The sequence below is a fragment of the Phyllobates terribilis genome, unplaced genomic scaffold (genome assembly GCF_046119375.1).
Source record: "Phyllobates terribilis strain yellow unplaced genomic scaffold, ASM4611937v1 Scaffold_7__3_contigs__length_470593459, whole genome shotgun sequence".
Lineage (NCBI taxonomy): Eukaryota > Metazoa > Chordata > Amphibia > Anura > Dendrobatidae > Phyllobates > Phyllobates terribilis.
Window position 1 is genome coordinate 25,090,299 of NW_027362767.1, and position 20,050 is coordinate 25,110,348.

Consider the following 20,050-nt stretch of genomic DNA (forward strand, 5'->3'; position numbering starts at 1 on the left):
GGACCCGAGGATAACTCATGGGTGAGGGCGGATGATGTTTCTGCTTCCAGACTTGTCAGAGCGTTTCACAAGAGGTTTCCTGATAAGCCTGGGCCTAGGGGATCCGGAGGATCCTCATAGAAGAGGGGGTACTGTTAGAACTCTACTGTTAGGTTTTTTCTATCTTGCTGGTCACATGACCTTTTTTGCCTATTTAGTCCTGCTCCGCCCTCCTGGCCTTGCTGGACTTCATTGTAATTTCTACTCTTAAGCTAGCTTCGTGCTTAGTTACCGTTCTCAGTCAGTTTAGCTAGGTCTTCGGACCTTTATGTTCTATGTTGTGTGTTTGTCTTTTACTGCTACAATTTCTGCTAGGAGGTGTCCAACTTTATCCCAGTCCCTAGTTCTTGTAGGGATCCCTCCCTTGCATCTATAGGTCTTCGTACAGACTAGCCGAGGACTTTAGCGGGTCTGATCGCAGGATCAGGTTCCCTGTTACATCGTAGGGTTCTAGCTTAGTTCTATTGTAGGGACAGATCTCCTTTCTTTCCTTAGTGCTTCTAGCAGATCATAACAATAGCTTAACAAGACGGTTTTAATGCCCCATGGAAGACTGGTGGAGGTTGCAGTGGAATAAAAAGACAATATCAATGCCCACTGGAAGAGACGTGGAGGTCACAGTAGCTTAACAAGGAGGTTTTAATGCCCCTTCAAGAGTGGTGGAGGTCGAATTGGAAAAAAAGACAATATTAATGTCCCTTGGAAGAGACGTGGAGGTCACAGTAGCTTAACAAGATGGTACTAATGCCCCTTGGAAGAGTGGTGGAGGTTGCAGTGGAATAAAAAGACAATATCAATGCCCCTTGGTAGAGACGTGGAGGTCACATTAGCTTAACAAGATGGTTCTAATGCCCCTTGGAAGAAACGTGGAGGTCACAGTAGCTTAACAAGACGGTTTTAATGCCCCTTGGAAGAGTGGTGGAGGTCGCAGTGGTATAAAAAGACTATCAATGACCCTTGGAAGAGACGTGAAGGTCACATTAGCTTAACAAGACGGCTTTAATGCCCCTTTGGAAGAGACGTGGAGGTCACAGCAGCTTATCAAGATGGTTTTAATGCCCCTTGGAAGGGTAGTGAAGGTCGCAGTGGAATAAAAAGACAATGTCAATGCCCATTGGAAGAGACGTGGAGGTCACAGTAGCTTAGCAAGACGGGTTTAATGCCCCTTGGAAGAGTGGTGGAGGTTGCAGTGGAATAAAAAGACAATCTCAATGCCCCTTGGAAGAGACGTGGAGGTCACAGTAGCTTAACAAGACTGTTTTAATGACCCTTGGAAGTGTAGTGGAGGTCGCAGTGGAGTATAAAGACACTATCAATGCCCATTGGAAGAGTGGTGGAGGTCGCAGTGGAATAAAAAGACAATATCAATTCCCCTTGGAAGAGACGTGGAGGTTACAGTAGCTTAACAAGACGGCTTTATTGCCCCTTGGTAGATACTTGGTGGTTACAGTAGATTAACAAGATGGTTTTAATGCCCCTTGGAAGAGACGTGGAGGTCACAGTAGCTTATCAAGGCTGTTTTAATGCCCCTTGGTAGAGTGGTGGAGGTCGCAGTAGAATAAAAAGACAATATCAATACCCCTTGGAAGAGACGTGGAGGTCACAGTAGCTTAACTAGAAGGTTTTAATGCCCCTTGGAAGAGACGTGGAGGTCACAGTAGCTTAACAAGGCGGTTTTAATGCTCCTCATAAGAGTTTTGGAGGTCACAATCGCTTAACACAATGGTTTTAATGCCCCTTGAAGAGTGGTGGAGGACGCAGTGGAAAAAAAGACAATATTAATGCGCCTTGGAATAGACGTGGACGTAACAGTAGCTTAACACGACGGTTTTAAAGCCCCTTGGAAGAGTGGTGGAGGTTGCAGTGGAATAAAGAGACAATATCAATTATCAATGCCCCTTGGAAAAGACATGAAGGTCACAGTAGCTTAACAAGATGGTTTTAATGCCCCTTGGAAGAAACATGGAGGTCACAGTAGATTAACAAGACTGTTTTAATGCCCCTTGGAAGAGTGGTGGAGGTCGCAGTGGAATAAAAAGACAATACTAATGCCCCTTGGAAGATACGTGGAGGTCACAGTAGTTTAACAAGATGGTTTTAATGCTCCTTGGAAGAGACGTGGAGGTCACAGTAGCTTAACAAGACAGTTTTAATGCCCCTTGGAAGAGTGGTGGAGGTCGCAATGGAATGAAAAGACAATATCAATTCCCCTTGGTAGAGACGTTGAGGTCACAGTAGCTTAACAAGACGTTTTTAATGCCCCTTGGAAGACTGGTGAAGGTCGCAGTGGAATAAAAAGACAATATCAATGCACCTTGGAAAACACGTAGAGGTCACTGTAGCTAAAAGAGATGGTTTTAATGCCCCTTGGAATAGACGTGGAGGTCACAGTAGCTTAACAAGACGGTTTTAATGCCCCTTGGAAGAGACGTGAAGGTCACAGTAGCTTATCAATGCTGTTTTAATGCCCCTTGGATGAGTGGTGGAGGTCGAAGTGGAATAAAAAGACAATATCAATGCCCCTTGGAAGAGATGTGGAGGACAGAGGAGCTTAACTAGACAATTTTAATGCTACGTGGAAGAGTCTTGGAGGTCACTGTAGCTTAAAAAGACAGTTTTAATGCCCCTTGGAAGAGTGGTGGAGGTCGCAGTGGAATAAAGAGACAATATCAATGCCCCTTGGAAAAATGGTGGAGGTCACAGTAGCTAAACAAGACGGTTTTAATGCCCCTTGGAAGAGACGTGGAGGTCACAGTAACTTAACAAGACGGTTTTAATACCCCTTAGAAGAGACGTGGAGGTCACAGTAGCTTATCAAGGCTGTTTTAATGCCCCTTGGAAGAGTGGTAGAGGTCTCAGTAAAATAAAAAGACAATATCAATGCCCCTTGGAAGAGACGTGGAGGTCACATTTTCTTAACAAGGTGGTTTTAATGCTCCTTGTAAGAGTTTTGGAGGTCACAATAGTTTAACATGACGGTTTTAACGACCCTTGGAAGAGTGGTGTAGGTCGCAGTGGAAAAAAAGACAATTTTAATGCGCCTTGGAAGAGACGTGGAGGTCACAGTAGTTTAACAAGACAGTTTTAATGCCCCTTGGAAGAGACGTGGACGTCACAGTAGCTTAACAAGACGGTTTTAATGCCTCTTGGAAGAGTGGTGGAGGTTGCAGTGGAAAAAAAAGACAATATCAATGCCCCATGGAAAAGACCTGGAGGTCACAGTAGCTTAACAAGATGGTTTTAATGCCCCTTGGAAGAAACATGGAGGTCACAGTAGCTTAGCAAGACGGTTTTAATGCCCCTTGGAAGAGTGGTGGAGGTCGCAGTGGAATAAAAAGACAATATCAATGCCCCTTGGAAGAGACGTGGAGGTCACAGTAGCTTAAGAAGATGGTTTTCATGCCCCTTGTAAGAGTGGTGGAGGTTGCAGTGGAATAAAAAGACAATTTCAATGCCCCTTGGAAAAGACGTGGAGGTCACAGTAGCTTAACAAGATGGTTTTAATGCCCCTTGGAAGAAACGTGGAGGTCACAGTAGCTTAACAAGACGGTTTTAATGCCCCTTGGAAAAGTGTTTTAGGTCGCAGTGGAATAAAAAGACAATATCAATGCCCCTTGGAAGAGACGTGGAGGTCACAGTAGCTTATCAAGACGGTATTTATGCCCCTTGGAAGAGTGGTGGAGGTCGCAGTCGAATAAAAATACATTATCAATGCCCCTCGGAAGAGATGTGGAGGTCTCAATAGCTTAACAAGATGGTTTTAATGCTCCTTGGAAGAGTCTTGGAGGTCACAGTAGCTTAACAAGACGGTTTTAATGCCCCTTGGAAGAGACGTGGACGTCACAGTAGCTTAACAAGACGGTTTTAATGCCCCTTGGAAGAGTGGTGGAGGTCGCAGTGGAATAAAAAGACAATATCAATGCCCCTTGGAAGAGACGTGGAGGTCACAGTAGCTTAACAAGACGGTTTTAATGCCCCTTGGAAGAGTGGTGGAGGTCGCAGTGGAATAAAAAGACAATATGAATTTCCCTTGGGAGAGACGTGGAGGTCACAGTCGCTTAACAAGCCGATTTTAATGCCCCTTGGAAGAGACGTGAAGGTCACAGTAGCTTAACAAGCCAGTTTTAATGCCCCTTGGAAGAAACGTTGACGTCACAGTAGCTGTTAGAACTCTCCTGTTAGGTTTTTTCTATCTTGCTGGTCACATGACCTTTTTTGCCTATTTAGTCCTGCTCCACCCTCCTGGCCTTGCTGGACTCCATTGTAATTTCTACTCTTAAGCTAGCTTCGTGCTTAGTTACCGTTCTCAGTCAGTTTAGCTAGGTATTCGGACCTTTATGTTCTATGTTGTGTGTTTGTCTTTTACTGCTACAATTTCTGCTAGGAGGTGTCCAACTTTATCCCAGTCCCTAGTTCTTGTAGGGATCCCTCCCTTGCATCTATAGGTCTTCGTACAGACTAGCCGAGGACTTTAGCGGGTCTGATCGCAGGATCAGGTTCCTGTTACATCGTAGGGATCTAGCTTAGTTCTATTGTAGGGACAGATCTCCTTTCTTTCCTTAGTGCTTGTAGCAGATCATAACATTAAGTCCAGCCCAAAAATATCTCTAAGGAAAGACTTCCAGTTTCCATCATGGTGTCTGTTCAGGATTTGGCTCAACGCCTGCAGGGACTCTCTCTGGAGGTGGCTGAGCTCCAACAACACGTGAGTAGCTGTTCTGGAGCACATTTTGTGGAGCCAAAGGTACGTTTGCCTGATTTATTTTTTGGTGATCATAACTGACACTGGAGAGCCGATGGAGATTGCGGCGATGTCACCCCGCTCTCAGGAAAAAGACCGCAGGTCTTGTGAAGGTTTGTGCTTTTATTGCGGGAAATCTGACCATTTTATTAAGAACTGTGTGCTTCGTATTAACAAAGAAAAAAAAAAGGTCAGTCACGCCCGTATAGCCTGTTTAAATACTAAGGGGGTATTTCTTTCTGCTAGTACTGCTGCTCAGGGAGAATTAATTGAATTTCGGGTACTTGTGGAATGTGGTTCTACTCTGAATGTGATTGATGGGGGATTCTTGGAAAATCTTAAATTAAAACCCAAACCTTTGTCATCCCCTATTGCTGTGGTTTCTGTCGATGGCTCCCCCTTGAAGAGTGTTACTCACAAGGTCTGTGAATTTTCCCTCACTATTAATGGTGTTCACCAAGAGAATTTGGATTTGGTAGTATTAAATAATTTCCCTTCTCCAGTAGTTTTGGGGTTACCCTGGTTAAAATTGCACAATCCTGTACTGGATTGGTCTACCAATGAAATTAAGTCCTGGAGCCCTATGTGTTATGACAAGTGTTGTAACGGACGTATTGCTGCGGTGGAAAAAGGGGAATTACCTGTACCTATTCAGGATTTTTGGAGAGTTTTTTCTGAGGAGGAGTCACAAATTTTGCCTCCCCATAGAGACTATGATTGTACCATTGAATTTGTCCCTGGAGCGACTCTTCCTAAAAGTCATTTATTTAATCTTACTATTCCTGAGAGAAAGGCTTTGGAGGAATACATACAGACAAGCTTGGCTGCCGGTCACATTAGGCCTTCCAAGTCTCCTGTGGCTGTTGGATTTTTTTTTGTTAAAAAAAAAGGACGGCGGTTTACGTCCTTGTCTGGATTTTCGTGAGATTAATAAAATTACTGTACGCAATCCTTACCCACTGCCATTGATTCCTGATTTGTTTAACCAGTTAGTGGGGGCCAAGTGGTTCTCTAAAATTGATCTCCGGGGGGCATACAATTTGTTGAGCATGAAGGAGGGTGATGAATGGAAGACTGCTTTTAACACTCCTGTGTATCATTTTGAGAATCTGGTTATCCTTTTGGTCTTACCAATGCTCCAGCATTTTTTCAGAATCTTATTAATGACATCCTTAGACCTTTGATCGGCAAAAATGTGGTTGTGTATTTGGATGACATTTTGATTTATTCACCGGATCTGGAGTCTCATTGGCGGAGCGTACGTGAGGTATTACAGTTATTAATGGACAATTCGCTTTTTGCTAAGCTGGAGAAATGTGAGTTCGCTGTACAGAGAATTAGTTTTTTGGGCTACATTATCTCCAGCGAGGGCTTTGAGATGGACCCGGTGAAAGTTCAAGCTGTGCAGGAATGGCCTAGGCCTATTGGTTTGAAATCGATACAGAGATTTTTGGGTTTCGCCAATTATTACAGAATATTCATTAAAAATGTTTCTATTATTGTCAAACCACTGACCGATCTCACCAGGAAAGGTGCTAATGCGGTTCAGTGGACTACTGAGGCCATTGAAGCTTTTGTGTTTCTAAAGGAGAGGTTCAGCTCTGCTCCCATCCTTATGCAGCCTGATGTGACTAAGCCATTTTTGGTTGAGGTTGATGTTTCTTCGGTAGGGGTTGGTGCGGTGTTGTCTCAGAAAAACAAGGATGGAGTACATCCCTGTGCCTTTTTTTCAAAAAAATTTTCTGAGACTGAACTTAATTACGATATTGGTAATCGGGAATTGCAGGCTATTAAACTCGCATTTGAACACTGGCGTCATCTCTTGGAAGGTGCTGAATTTCCCATTCAGGTTTTCACTGATCATAAAAATCTGATCTATCTTGATGCTGCCAAGCGCTTGAATGCCCGTCAGGCTAGGTGGGCACTTTTTTTCTCGCGGTTTAATTTTTCCGTTACTTACATCCCGGGTACCAAGAATGTTAAAGCTGATGCTTTGTCTCGCAGCTTTTCTCCCATGGTCGGTGCTGAGGAGGAGGGGAGCATTTTACAAGAAGGTGTTGTGATTGCTGCTTTGGACTCCGTTTTGGAAGATGAGATTCTTAAAGCACAGGAGAATGCCCCATCTAACACTCCCCATGGGAGGTTGTTTGTGCCTAGGACCTTTAGGAGAGATTTGTTTGTCGAGTGTCATGAGTCTCGGTTGGCAGGTCATCCAGGAATTTCTGAGACCAAGAGACTTGTGGGTCGCAGTTTTTGGTGGCCTGGATGGCAGAAGGAAGTCATTAAGTGGGTGCGTCAATGTACGGTGTGTGCTAGATCTAAGTCTTCACATACTCCTGCAGCGGGGTTGCTTTGCCCTCTGGAGGTTCCTAGTGCACCTTGGACACATCTGGCTATGGAATTTATTATTGACCTTCCCCCCTCTGAGGGTTTCACAGTCATCTGGGTGGTCGTTGACCGTTTTAGCAAGATGTGTCACTTGGTTGATTTCATCAAACTGCCCTGCGCTAAGACACTCGCTAAGGCCTTTGTCAAGGAAATTGTCAGACTACATGGCGTTCCTTCTGACATTGTTTCGGATAGGGGACCTCAGTTCGTGGCTCGTTTTTGGCATGCTATTTGTGACAGGCTGGGAGTTCATTTGTCGTTTTCATCCGGATATCATCCTGAGTCTAATGGCCAGACAGAAAGGAAGAATCAGGATGTTGAGCAGTTCTTGCATTGTTTTGTGGCAGACAATCAGGATGGGTGGTCTGAGTTTCTGCTACTTGCTGAGTTTGCTCTTAACCACCATACATCCTCTTCTGCTGGTTGTTCGCCTTTTTTTGTTGTTCTGAGAGACATCCGTATTTTGGGTCATTCTCCAAATTGGTATCGGCTGTGCGTGAGGAGGAGAGTTTTTCCGGTGATTTGGAGAGAGTTTGGACGGATGTGCGTGGTAATCTTCAGGAGGCTAACAAAAAATCTAAGAGGTACTTTGATAGGAAACGGCAAGAGGTTTTGTTTGCTATTGGTGACATGGTTTGGTTGTCCTCTAAGAATCTGCGGTTGAGGATTCCTTCTAAAAAATTGGGTCCCAAGTTTGTAGAGCCCTTTAAGGTGCTTCAGGTAGTTAACCAATCTGCTGTTAGGTTGGAGGTTCCTACCTCCTGGAAGATTAATCCAGTGTTTCATGTTTCTCTGTGGAAAAGAGCTTATGTGTCGGATGGAGACGCCTCTGCCACTGTTCCTCCGGTGGTGGAGGACGGGAAATACGAATTTTCCCGCATCCTAAATTCTAGACGGTATAGAGGGAGTTTGCAGTATCTCGTCGCATGGAAGGGTTTCGGACCCGAGGATAACTCATGGGTGAGGGCGGATGATGTTTCTGCTTCCAGACTTGTCAGAGCGTTTCACAAGAGGTTTCCTGATAAGCCTGGGCCTAGGGGATCCGGAGGATCCTCATAGAAGAGGGGGTACTGTTAGAACTCTCCTGTTAGGTTTTTTCTATCTTTCTGGTCACATGACCTTTTTTGCCTATTTAATCCTGCTCCGCCCTCCTGGCCTTGCTGGACTTCATTGTAATTTCTACTCTTAAGCTAGCCTGGTGCTTAGTTACCTTTCTCAGTCAGTTTAGCTAGGTCTTCGGACCTTTATGCTCTATGTTGTGTGTTTGTCTTTTACTGCTACAATTTCTGCTAGGAGGTGTCCAACTTTATCCCAGTCCCTAGTTCTTGTAGGGATCCCTCACTTGCATATATAGGTCTTCGTACAGACTAGCCGAGGACTTTAGCGGGTCTGATCACAGGATCAGGTTCCCCATTACATCGCAGGGATCTAGCTTAGTTCTATTGTAGGGACAGATCTCCTTTCTTTCCTTAGTGCTTGTAGCAGATAATAACAACAAAACGGTTTAATGTAACTTGGAAGAGACGTGGAGGTCACAGTATCTTATCAAGGCTGTTTTAATGACCCTTGGAAGAGTGGTGGAGGTCGCAGAGGAATAAAAAGACAATATCAATGCCCCTTGGAAGAGACGTGGAGGTCACAGTACCTTAACAAGACAGTTTTAATGCCCCTTGGAAGAGACGTGGAGGTCACAGTAGCTTATCAAGGCTGTTTTAATGCCCCTTGGAAGAGTGGTGGAGGTCGCAGTGGAATAAAAAGACAATATCAATGCCCCTTGGAAGAGACATGGAGGTCAGAGTAGCTTAACTAGTCGATTTTAATGCTCCGTGGAAGAGTCTTGGAGGTCAGAGTAGCTTATCAAGATGGTTTTAATGCCCCTTGGAAGAGTGGTGGAGGTCGCAGAGGAATAAAAAGACAATATTAATGCCCCTTGGAAGAGTGGTGGAGGTCGCAGTGGAATAAAAAGACAATATCAATGCCCCTTGGAAGAGACGTGGAGGTCACAGTAGGTTATCAAGACGGTATTAATGCTCCTTAGAAGATTGGTGGAGGTCACAGTGGAATAAAAATACATTATCAATGCCCCTCGGAAGAGACGTGTACGTCACAATAGCATAAAAAGATGGTTTTAATGCTCCTTGGAAGAGTCTTGGAGGTCACAGTAGCTTAACAAGACGGTTTTAATGCCCATAGGAAGAGTGTTGGAAGTCGCAGTGGAATAAAAGGACAATATCAATGCCCCTTAGAAGAGACGAGGAGGTCAAAATAGCTTAACAAGACGTTTTTAATGCCCCTTGGAAGACTGGTGGAGGTCGCAGTGGAATAAAAAGACAATATCAATGCCCGTTGGAAGAGAAGTGGAGGTCACAGTTGCTTAACAAGACGGTTTTAATGCCTCTTGGAAGAGTGGTGGAGGTGTAGTGGAATAAAAAGACAATATGAATTTCCCTTGGGAGAGACGTGAAGGTCACAGTAGTTTAACAAGCCGGTTTTAATGCCGCTTGGAAGAGACATGAATGTCACAGTAGCTTAACAAGCCTGTTTTAATGCCTCTTGGAAGAGACGTGGTGGTCACATCAGCTTAACAAGGAGGTTTTAATGCCCCTTGGAAGAGTGGTGGAGGTCGCAGTGGAATAAAAAGACAATATCAATGCCCATTGGAATAGTGGTGGAGGTCGCAGTGGAATAAAAAGACAATATCAATTCCCCTTCGAAGAGACGTGGAGGTCACAGTAGCTTAACAAGATGGTTTTAATGCCCCTTGGAAGAGTGGAGGAGATGGCGGTGGAATAAAAAGACAATACCAATGCCCCTTGGAAGAGACGTGAAGGTCAAAGTAGATTAACAAGACGGGTTTAATGCACCTTGGAAGACTGGTGGAGGTCGCATTGGAATAAAAAGACAATAACAATGCCCCTTGGAAGAGACGTAGAGGTCACAGTAGCTTAAAAAGATGGCTTTAATGCCCCTTGGAGGAGATGTGGAGGTCACAGTAGCTTAACAAGATGGTTTTATTGCCCCTTGGAAGAGACGTGGAGGTCACATTAGCTTAGCAAGGCGGTTTTAAAGCCCCTTACAAGAGTGGTGGAGGTCGAAGTGGAAAAAAAGACAATATTAATGCCCCTTGGAAGAGACGTGGAGGTCACAGTAGTTTAACAGGACAGTTTTAATGCCTCTTGGAAGAGACATGGAGGTCACATTAGCTTAACAAGTAGGTTTTAATGACCCTTGGAAGAGTGGTGGAGGTCGCAGTGGAATAAAAAGACAATATCAATGCCCATTGGAAGAGTGGTGGAGGTCGCAGTGGAATAAAAAGACAATATCAATTCCCCTTGGAAGAGACGTGGAGGTCACAGTAGCTTAACAAGACGGTTTTATTGCCCCTTGGTAGAGACTTGGTGGTCACAGTAGATTAACAAGATGGTTTTAATGCCCCTTGGAAGAGACGTGGAGGCCACAGTAGCTTAGCAAGATGGTTTTAATGCCCCTTGGAAGAGTGGAGTAGGTCGCGGTGGAATAAAAAGACAATACCAATGCCCCTTGGAAGAGACGTGAAGGTCACAGTAGATTAACAAGATGGGTTTAAATCACCTTGGAAGACTGGTGGAGGTCGCAGTGGAATAAAAAGACAATATCAATGCCCCTTGGAAAAGACGTAGAGGTTACAGTAGCTTAAAAAGATGGCTTTAATGCCCCTTGGAGGAGATGTGGAGGTCACAGTAGCTTAACAAGATGGTTTTAATGCCCCTTGGAAGAGACGTGGAGGTCACAGTATCTCATCAAGGCTGTTTTAATGCCCCTTGGAAGATTGGTGGAGGTCGCAGTGGAATAAAAAGACAATATCAATGCCCCTTGGAAGAGATGTGGAGGTCAAAGTAGCTTAACAAGACGGTTTTAATGCCCCTTGGAAGAGACGTGGAGGTCACAGTAGCTTAACAAGGCAGTTTTAATGCTCCGTGTAAGAGTTTTGGAGGTCACAATAGCTTAACACGATGGTTTTAATGCCCCTTGGAAGAGTGGTGGAGGTCGCAGTGGAAAAAAAGACAATACTAAAGAGCCATGGAAGAGACGTGGAGGACACAGTAGTTTAACAAGACGGTTTTAATGCCCCTTGGAAGAGACGTGGATGTCACAGTAGCTTAGCAATACAGTTTTAATGCCCCTTGGAAGAGTGGTGGAGGTTGCAGTGATATAAAGAGACAATATCAATGCCCCTTTGAAAAGATGTTGAGGTCACTGTAGCTTAACAAGATTTTTTTAATGCCCCTTGGAAGAGTGGTGGAGGTCGCAGTGGAATAAAAAGACAATATCAATGCCCCTTGGAAGAGACGTGGAGGTCACAGTAGCTTATCAAGACGGTATTAATGCCCCTTAGAAGATTGGTGGAGGTCACAGTGGAATAAAAATACATTATCAATGCCCCTCGGAAGAGACGTGTAGGTCACAGTAGCATAAAAAGATGGTTTTAATGCTCCTTGGAAGAGTCTTGGAGGTCACAGTAGCTTAACAAGACGGTTTTAATGCCCCTAGGAAGAGTGTTGGAAGTCGCAGTGGAATAAAAAGACAATATCAATGCCCCTTCGAAGAGACGAGGAGGTCAAAATAGCTTAACAAGCCGGTTTTAATGCCCCTTGGAAGACTGGTGGAGGTCGCAGTGGAATAAAAAGACAATATCAATACCCGCTGGAAGAGAAGTGGAGGTCACAGTTGCTTAACAAGACGGTTTTAATGCCTCTTGGAAGAGTGGTGGAGGTCGTAGTGGAATAAAAAGACAATATCAGTTTCCCTTGGAAGAGACGTGGAGGTCACAGTAGCTTAACAAGACGGTTTTAATGCCCCTTGGAAGAGACGTGAATGTCACAGTAGCTTAACAAGCCTGTTTTAATGCCTCTTGGAAGAGACGTGGAGGTCACAGCAGCTTAATAAGGAGGTTTTAATGCCCCTTGGAAGAGTGGTGGAGGTCGCAGTGGAATAAAAAGACAATATCAATGCCCATTGGAAGAGTGGTGGAGGTCGCAGTGGAATAAAAAGACAATTTCAATTCCCCTTCGAAGAGACGTGGAGGTCACAGTAGCTTAACAAGATGGTTTTAATGCCCCTTGGAAGAGTGAAGGAGGTGGCGGTGGAATAAAAAGACAATACCAATGCCCCTTGGAAGAGACGTGAAGGTCACAGTAGATTAACAAGACGGGTTTAATGCACCTTGGAAGACTGGTGGAGGTCGCATTGGAATAAAAAGACAATAACAATGCCCCTTGGAAGAGACGTAGAGGTCACAGTAGCTTAAAAAGTTGGCTTTAATGCCCCTTGGAGGAGATGTGGAGGTCACAGTAGCTTAACAAGATGGTTTTAATGCCCCTTGGAAGAGACGTGGAGGTCACAGTATCTTATCAAGGCTGTTTTAATGCCCCTTGGAAGATTGGTGGAGGTCGCAGTGGAATAAAAAGACAATATCAATGCCCCTTGGAAGAGATGTGGAGGTCAAAGTAGCTTAACAAGGCAGTTTTAATGCTCCGTGTAAAAGTTTTGGAGGTCACAGTAGCTTAACATGACGGTTTTAATGCCCCTTGGAAGAGTGGTGGAGGTCACAGTGGAATAAAAATATATTATCAATGCCCCTCGGAAGAGACATGTAGGTCACAATAGCATAAAAAGATGGTTTCAATGCTCCTTGGAAGAGTCTTGGAGGTCACAGTAGCTTAACAAGACAGTTTTAATGCCCCTTGGAAGAGTGGTGGAGGTCGCAGTGGAATAAAAAGACAATACTAATGCCCCTTGTAAGAGACGTGGAGGTCATAGTAGTTTAACAAGATGGTTTAAATGCCCCTTGGAAGAGACGTGGACGTCACAGTAGCTTAACAAGACTGTTTTAATTCCCCTAGTAAGAGTGGTGGAGGTCGCAATGGAATAAAAATACAATATCAATGCCCCTTGGTAGAGACGTGGAGGTCACAATAGCTTAACAAGACGGTTTTAATGTCCCTTGGAAGACTGGTGGAGGTCGCAGTGGAATAAAAAGACAATATCAATGTGCATTGGAAGAGACGTAAAGGTCACAGTAGCTTAAAAAGATTGTTTTAATGCCCCTTGGAAGAGACGTGGAGGTCACAGTAGCTTAACAAGACGGTTTTAATGCCCCTTGGAAAAGACGTGGAGGTCACAGTAGCTTAACAAGACGGTTTTAATGCCCCTAGGAAGAGTGGTGGAAGTCGCAGTGGAATAAAAAGACAATATCAATGCCCCTTGGAAAAGACTGGAGGTCACAATAGCTTAACAAGATGGTTTTAATGCCACTTGGAAGAAACATGGAGATCACTGTAGCTTAACAAGATGGTTTTAATGCACCTTGGAAGAATGGTGGAAGTCGCAGTGGAATAAAAAGACAATATCAATGCCCCTTGGAAGAGACGTGGAGGTCACAGTATCTTAACAAGACGGTTTTAATGCTCCTTGGAAGAAAAGTGGAGGTCACAGTAGCTTAGCAAGACGGTTTTAATGCCCCTTGGAAGAGTGGTGGAGGTTGCAGTGGAATAAAAAGACATTATCAATGCCCCTTGGAAGAGACGTGGAGGTCACAGTAGCTTAACAAGACTGTTTTAATGACCCTTGGAAGAGTGGTGGAGGTCGCAGTGGAATAAAAAGACAATATCAATGCCCATTGGAAGAGTGGTGGAGGTCGCAGTGGAATAAAAAGACAATATCAATTCCCCTTGGAAGAGACGTGGAGGTCACATTAGCTTAACAAGACGGTTTTATTGCCCCTTGGTAGATACTTGGTGGTCACAGTAGATTAACAGGACGGTTTTAATGCCCCTTGGAAGAGACGTGGAGGTCACAGTAGCTTATCAAGGCTGTGTTAATGCCCCTTGGAAGAGTGGCGGAGGTCGCAGTAGAATAAAAAGACAATATCAATGCCCCTTGTAAGAGACGTTGAGATCACAGTAGCTTAACAAGACGGTTTTAATGCCCCTTGGAAGAGACGTGGACGTAACAGTAGCTTAACAAGATGGTTGTAATGCCCCTTGGAAGAGTGGAGGAGGTTGTAGTGGAACAAAGAGAAGAGATGAGCGTTGTTCGACTCAAACTGTTCGCCAATCTCAAATTAGAGTTGTTTTGGGCGGTGTTCGAGCCGCTCAGCGAACACGATCTATTTGAAAAAAATTCGGCTGTTCGAGGTTATGTTCGATAACTGTTCGTGCACCCAAATCATAACTGGATTTTTTCTCTGTAATGATGAAAATTAATGTTAATATGCAGTTTGAGTGTACAGCGGGGCGGGGGGGAGAGGCAGGGGATGGATCTCTGCAGGAATAATGAAGATCTCCATTTTTTTTTCTCTTTCCCGCATTTACAGTGGGGAGGTGCAATCTGTCAGCCTATCAGCAGTGCACCCACGGAGCGAAGTGCTTTTTTTCACACAAGCAAGGGCATGTGTCATTGACAGTGTATGTCACATGTCCTTGCCCTATAAGACACATTCATTTTACCCGTCGCCACCATTTTCTCACTGCTGCCGCAGCGTGTTGGACGGCACCGCTGTTGCTGTGTGCGCTATACCTTGTTAATTTCAAGCCAATTTTCGCACTAATCTACATATTGCTTGGGAGTAGGGAATAGTTGTGGTTGCAGTCCTTTTAAGGACTAGCTTTCAGCATTTCCTACGACTTTTATCAGGCAGGTCTGTGCTCTTAAATAGATAGGTTGGGAGTAAAGAATAATTGTAATTGCAGTCCTTTTCAGGACTAAGTTACATCAGTTCCTATCAGTTTTTGCCAGGCAGGTCTGTGCCAGTGCTGTGCAACTTTTTTTCACAGCATTTGGCTAAATCTAGCAAAGCTAATCCTTTTTGGCCTATTGCAGAGTGTGTTAGTCAGTGGAGTAGCCTATCTGTGTTGCAAGCTACACCACCTGTGTATAGAATACCAATTTTTTTACTGCACCTAGTGAAGTAAAACCTTTTGGGCATAGCATCATTCTATTAGTCCATCTATACTGACCTCCATCAGGTTGCAAATTGAATATAATTTTTTTCTGCATCTAGCTCTGAAAAAATATTTGGGCTTCTAGCAGTGTGTGGGACTTGTTCTATTAGTCCATCTATACTGACCTCCACCAGGCTGCAAATTGAATATAATTTTTTTCTACATCTAGCTCTGAAAAAATATTTGGGCTTCTAGCAGTGTGTGGGACTTGGTCTATTAGTCCATCTATACTGACCTCCATCAGGTTGAAAATTAAAAATAATTTTTTTCTGCATCTAGCTCTGAAAAAATATTTGGGCTTCTAGCAGTGTGTGGGACTTGGTCTATTAGTCCATCTATACAGACCTCCATCAGGTTGCAAATTAAAAATATTTTTTTTCTGCATCTAGCTCTGAAAAAATATTTGGGATTCTAGCAGTGTGTGGGACTTGGTCTATTAGTCCATCAATACTGACCTCCATCAGGTTGCAAATTGAATATAATTTTTTTCTGCATCTAGCTCTGAAAAAATATTTGGGCTTCTAGCAGTGTGTGGGACTTGTTCTAATAGTCCATCTATACTGACCTCCATTAGGTTTCAAATTGAATATAATTTTTTTCTGCATCTAGCTCTGATAAAATATTTGGGCTTCTAGCAGTGTGTGGGACTTGGTCTATTAGTCCATCTATACTGACCTCCATCAGGTTGCAAATTGAATATAATTTTTTTCTGCATCTAGCTCTGAAAAAATATTTGGGCTTTTAGCAGTGTGTGGGACTTGGTCTATTAGTCCATCTATACTGACCTCCATCAGGTTGCAATTTAAAAATAATTTTTTTCTGCATCTAGCTCTGAAAAAATATTTGGGCTTCTAGCAGTGTGTGGGACTTGTTCTATTAGTCCATCTATACTGACCTCCATCAGGTTGCAAATTGAATATAATTTTTTTCTGCATCTAGCTCTGAAAAAATATTTGGGCTTCTTGCAGTGTGTGGGACTTGTTCTATTAGTCCATCTATACTGACCTCCATCAGGTTGCAAATTGAATATAATTTTTTTCTGCATCTAGCTCTGAAAAAATATTTGGGCTTCTAGCAGTGTGTGGGACTTGGTCTATTAATCCATCTATACGGACCTCCATCAGGTTGAAAATTAAAAATATTTTTTTTTCTGCATCGAGCTCTGAAAAAATATTTGGGATTCTAGCAGTGTGTGGGACTTGGTCTATTAGTCCATCTATACTGACCTCCATCAGGTTGCAAATTGAATATAATTTTTTTCTGCATCTAGCTCTGAAAAAATATTTGGGCTTCTAGCAGTGTGTGGGACTTGGTCTATTAGTTCATCTATACTGACCTCCATCAGGTTGCAAATTAAAAATAATTTTTTTCTGCATCTAGCTCTGATAAAATATTTGGGCTTCTAGCAATGTGTGGGACTTGGTCTATTAGTCCATCTATACTGACCTCCATCAGGTTGCAAATTGAACATAATTTTTTTCTGCATCTAGCTCTGAAAAAATATTTGGGCTTTTAGCAGTGTGTGGGACTTGGTCTATTAGTCCATCTATACTGACCTCCATCAGGTTGCAAATTAAAAATATTTTTTTTCTGCATCTAGCTCTGATAAAATATTTGGGCTTCTAGCAGTGTGTGGGACTTGTTCTATCAGTCCATCTATACTGACCTCCATCAGGTTGCAAATTGAATATAATTTTTTTCTACATCTAGCTCTGAAAAAATATTTGGGCTTCTTGCAGTGTGTGGGACTTGGTCTATTAGTCCATCTATGCTGACCTCCATCAGGTTGCAAATTGAATATAATTTTTTTCTGCATCTAGCTCTGAAAAAATATTTGGGCTTCTAGCAGTGTGTGGGACTTGGTCTATTAGTCCATCTATACTGACCTTCATCAGGTTGCAAATTGAATATAATTTTTTTCTGCATATAGCTCTGAAAAAATATTTGGGCTTCTAGCAGTGTGTGGGACTTGTTCTATTAGTCCATCTATACTGACCTCCATCAGGTTGCAAATTGAATATAATTTTTTTCTGCATCTAACCCAGCCAATTTTTTTGGCCTAATACCACAGTTTGGCCACTCAGCTCTGCTCGGTTCCCATCCATTGTTTTTTTGTGCAAACAACTCCAGAGTTGAGAATTAGTTAATCACCAAAATGAGTGGAAAAAGGCCTGCTGCTGGTGGAAAGGGGAATAGGCGTGTTGGGATGGGGAAAAAAGGTTGGGTCCGTGGGGTAGGTGTTAAAGCAACATTAACATCTGCAAAAGAAAGACCATCTTCCAGCCAAACTAAAATGTCTACTTCTATTAGCGGACAATGTGATAAGATCCCTGTCTTACGGCCACGCCAATCGCTACAAATTCCAGATGAGGCACAAAAACAGCAGGTGCTTCAACGGATATCAAGTGCTCCTTTAAGTGGGCTCTCCTCCACATCAACTTCAACATCCCAAATACTCCAGTCCTCAGAGGTGTCACCCCAATCGCACTTGCTTCCTCACAGCTCCCAAATCTCCAGCTGCCCGTCTGAGTATGAGATGGAACAGATGGTTGAGTCTGCAGAGCTGTTTACTCATACTATAGCCTGGGAATCAGAGGTCGGCTCCAGCTCTTCTGTGAATCCAGACGAGGAAATGATCTCCACTGATGCCCAGAATCTTTATGAGTCAGATCCAGGACCAGATGCAGAAGGTTCTGACCATAATGTAGACCCTCATTCCCAAACTGTATCTACTGTTGGTGGAGACAATGAGGAAGACGATGATGAGACTCAAATACCTGATTTAAGCGACAACTTTAGTTTTTTGTCAGGGCAGGAACAGGTTGGCTCTGAGGACGACGGGTGTGATAACACACAGGGTGATGATGATGAAGTTGGAGATCCCACTTACTGTCAACCCACAGTCAGCCAAGAGATGAGGTCAGCAGAGGAGGTGGAGGAGAATGCTAGTGATGATGAGGTCAGGTTGCGCCTTCCTGGAAGCACGTCAACAACTGCATCCTCAAACACAAATCTGCCTCTCACCACAAGTCGTGGTGGCTCTTCAGTTCGCATGGGTGCTAAGCCTTGCATAACCTGGGCATTTTTTCAGATCGATAAAGATGACCCAACTCGTGTTATCTGTAACATTAGTCAGCAAAAGCTAAGTAGAGGCCCAAAAATACATAGTTTGAGTACTTCATGCATGAACTGGCACATGGACTTGAAGCATAAGTTGCAGTGGGAAGCTCACTGTGCTACAATGCGGCCTAGCCGGCCGGGCCAACCACCGTCTGCCACATCTTGTGCATCCGCGGCTAGTGTTGAGCCACCCCCGTAGTGTTCGAGTTCGGTTCGGTTCGTCGAATACCCGTGTGTTCGCCGAACTGTTCGTCGAACTGTTCGTCGAACACCTTCGAACACCGTTAAAACCAATGGCAGGCAAACAAAAACACATAGAAACACATAGAAAACACCTTCAAAGGTGTCCAAAAGCTGACAAACTGCTCAGAAGACACAACTAACACATGGAAAAGTGACAAGTACATATAGTCATGCGAAAAGAAAAGAGGTGGAGGAGTAAAAGGAGGGGGAGACACAGATATAGGCATGTCATGCCCTTCTAAAATCCAAAAAGTGAGAAGCCGAGACGGCCAGTCCGCTCCTGCCCGTGCCACCTCCGTGTCGCCGGGTTTGTGCCAGAGCCGCGGTGAACCCTGACGGCCAGCCCCCCTCTCCCAATACTGGTGCCTGTCCGCTGGTGGGTCGAGAGAGCCCCCCTGTGGTGGAGGCAGCTCTAAGCTTTTTAATTTAAATTGTCCCTCTAATTTGAATGAATACACTTTAAATCCATTTACAAGGATCTATTGGAGGGCAAGTCTCATGCCAGCAGCCGCATAATTCCAGCTCCAGTAGCGTCCACTAAAGCTGCTGCAGTTAAAAAGCTTTTATAAGGATCGAGCTCGGCTGTCCACCGCAAGGCATCCTAGTGCCAGTCCCAGCCCCTATGCCTTGGGGTGCCTCCTGATGCTCTTCACTAAGTATCCCGTGGTCCCGAAGCATTTCCTTTGAAAAAATTAAGTGTCCAAACTACAGGTGGTGTAGCTTGCTTAACAGCCGGGATAATCCGCTGACTAGCAGACACTGCTACTAGGCACAAAGTATTTCCTGGGCTAGATGCAGTTAAAAATTTGTAAGTAGATACTCTCGTTGGATGCTGAGAAAGCATTCCATAGAGTCTCCTGGCACGCCATATATGATTCTCTTAAAAAGCTTGGGGTAGGGGTCTAGGGGACCCTTTTATAGCCAAAATCACGGCCCTGTATCACAATACGTCACCTAGGCTGAAGATGAATGGAACTGTAGCACCGAGGGCTCGGTTGCTACAGACGTATTGCACCTCACCCAGAGGTGTGATATCTCACTCTCAGATAAGGATGGAGTGTGGATCAGGACCCAACACCTGCATGCATTACACCACATTGCCGTGGGGCAGGGCGACCAATATGCCCCTGAGATGGGCACGACAGTCCCTGTCCCTGGCTGGAGTGGAGGTAGGGAACACTGAGGAAGGGGAACCCTGCAGTGCAGGAGCAGGGAGGAAGCAGTTCCTGGGTGCATTGAGAAGGGAGTATAAAAGGTGGGCACCATCTTAGTTCAGTGCAGAGAAGTCTGAGCAGAAGTGGCAGGGAGCAGGGGCTCTGCATGAGCTCTGCTCCGGAGGCGGGCCTAGTAACAGAGGCCCAGGCCTGCAAGAGGGAGAAGGAAGGAAGAGGAGCGGAGAAGGCTCCAGGAACGAGGAATGAAGGGATCCCAGGGGTGCGGACGGGCGAGTCGCCACCGCACGCCCGAATCCACCTGCGTGGAGGGGTCAGGCCAAAGGGGGAGACCGGTCCCCGAACTAGTGGAGGCAGGAAACGAC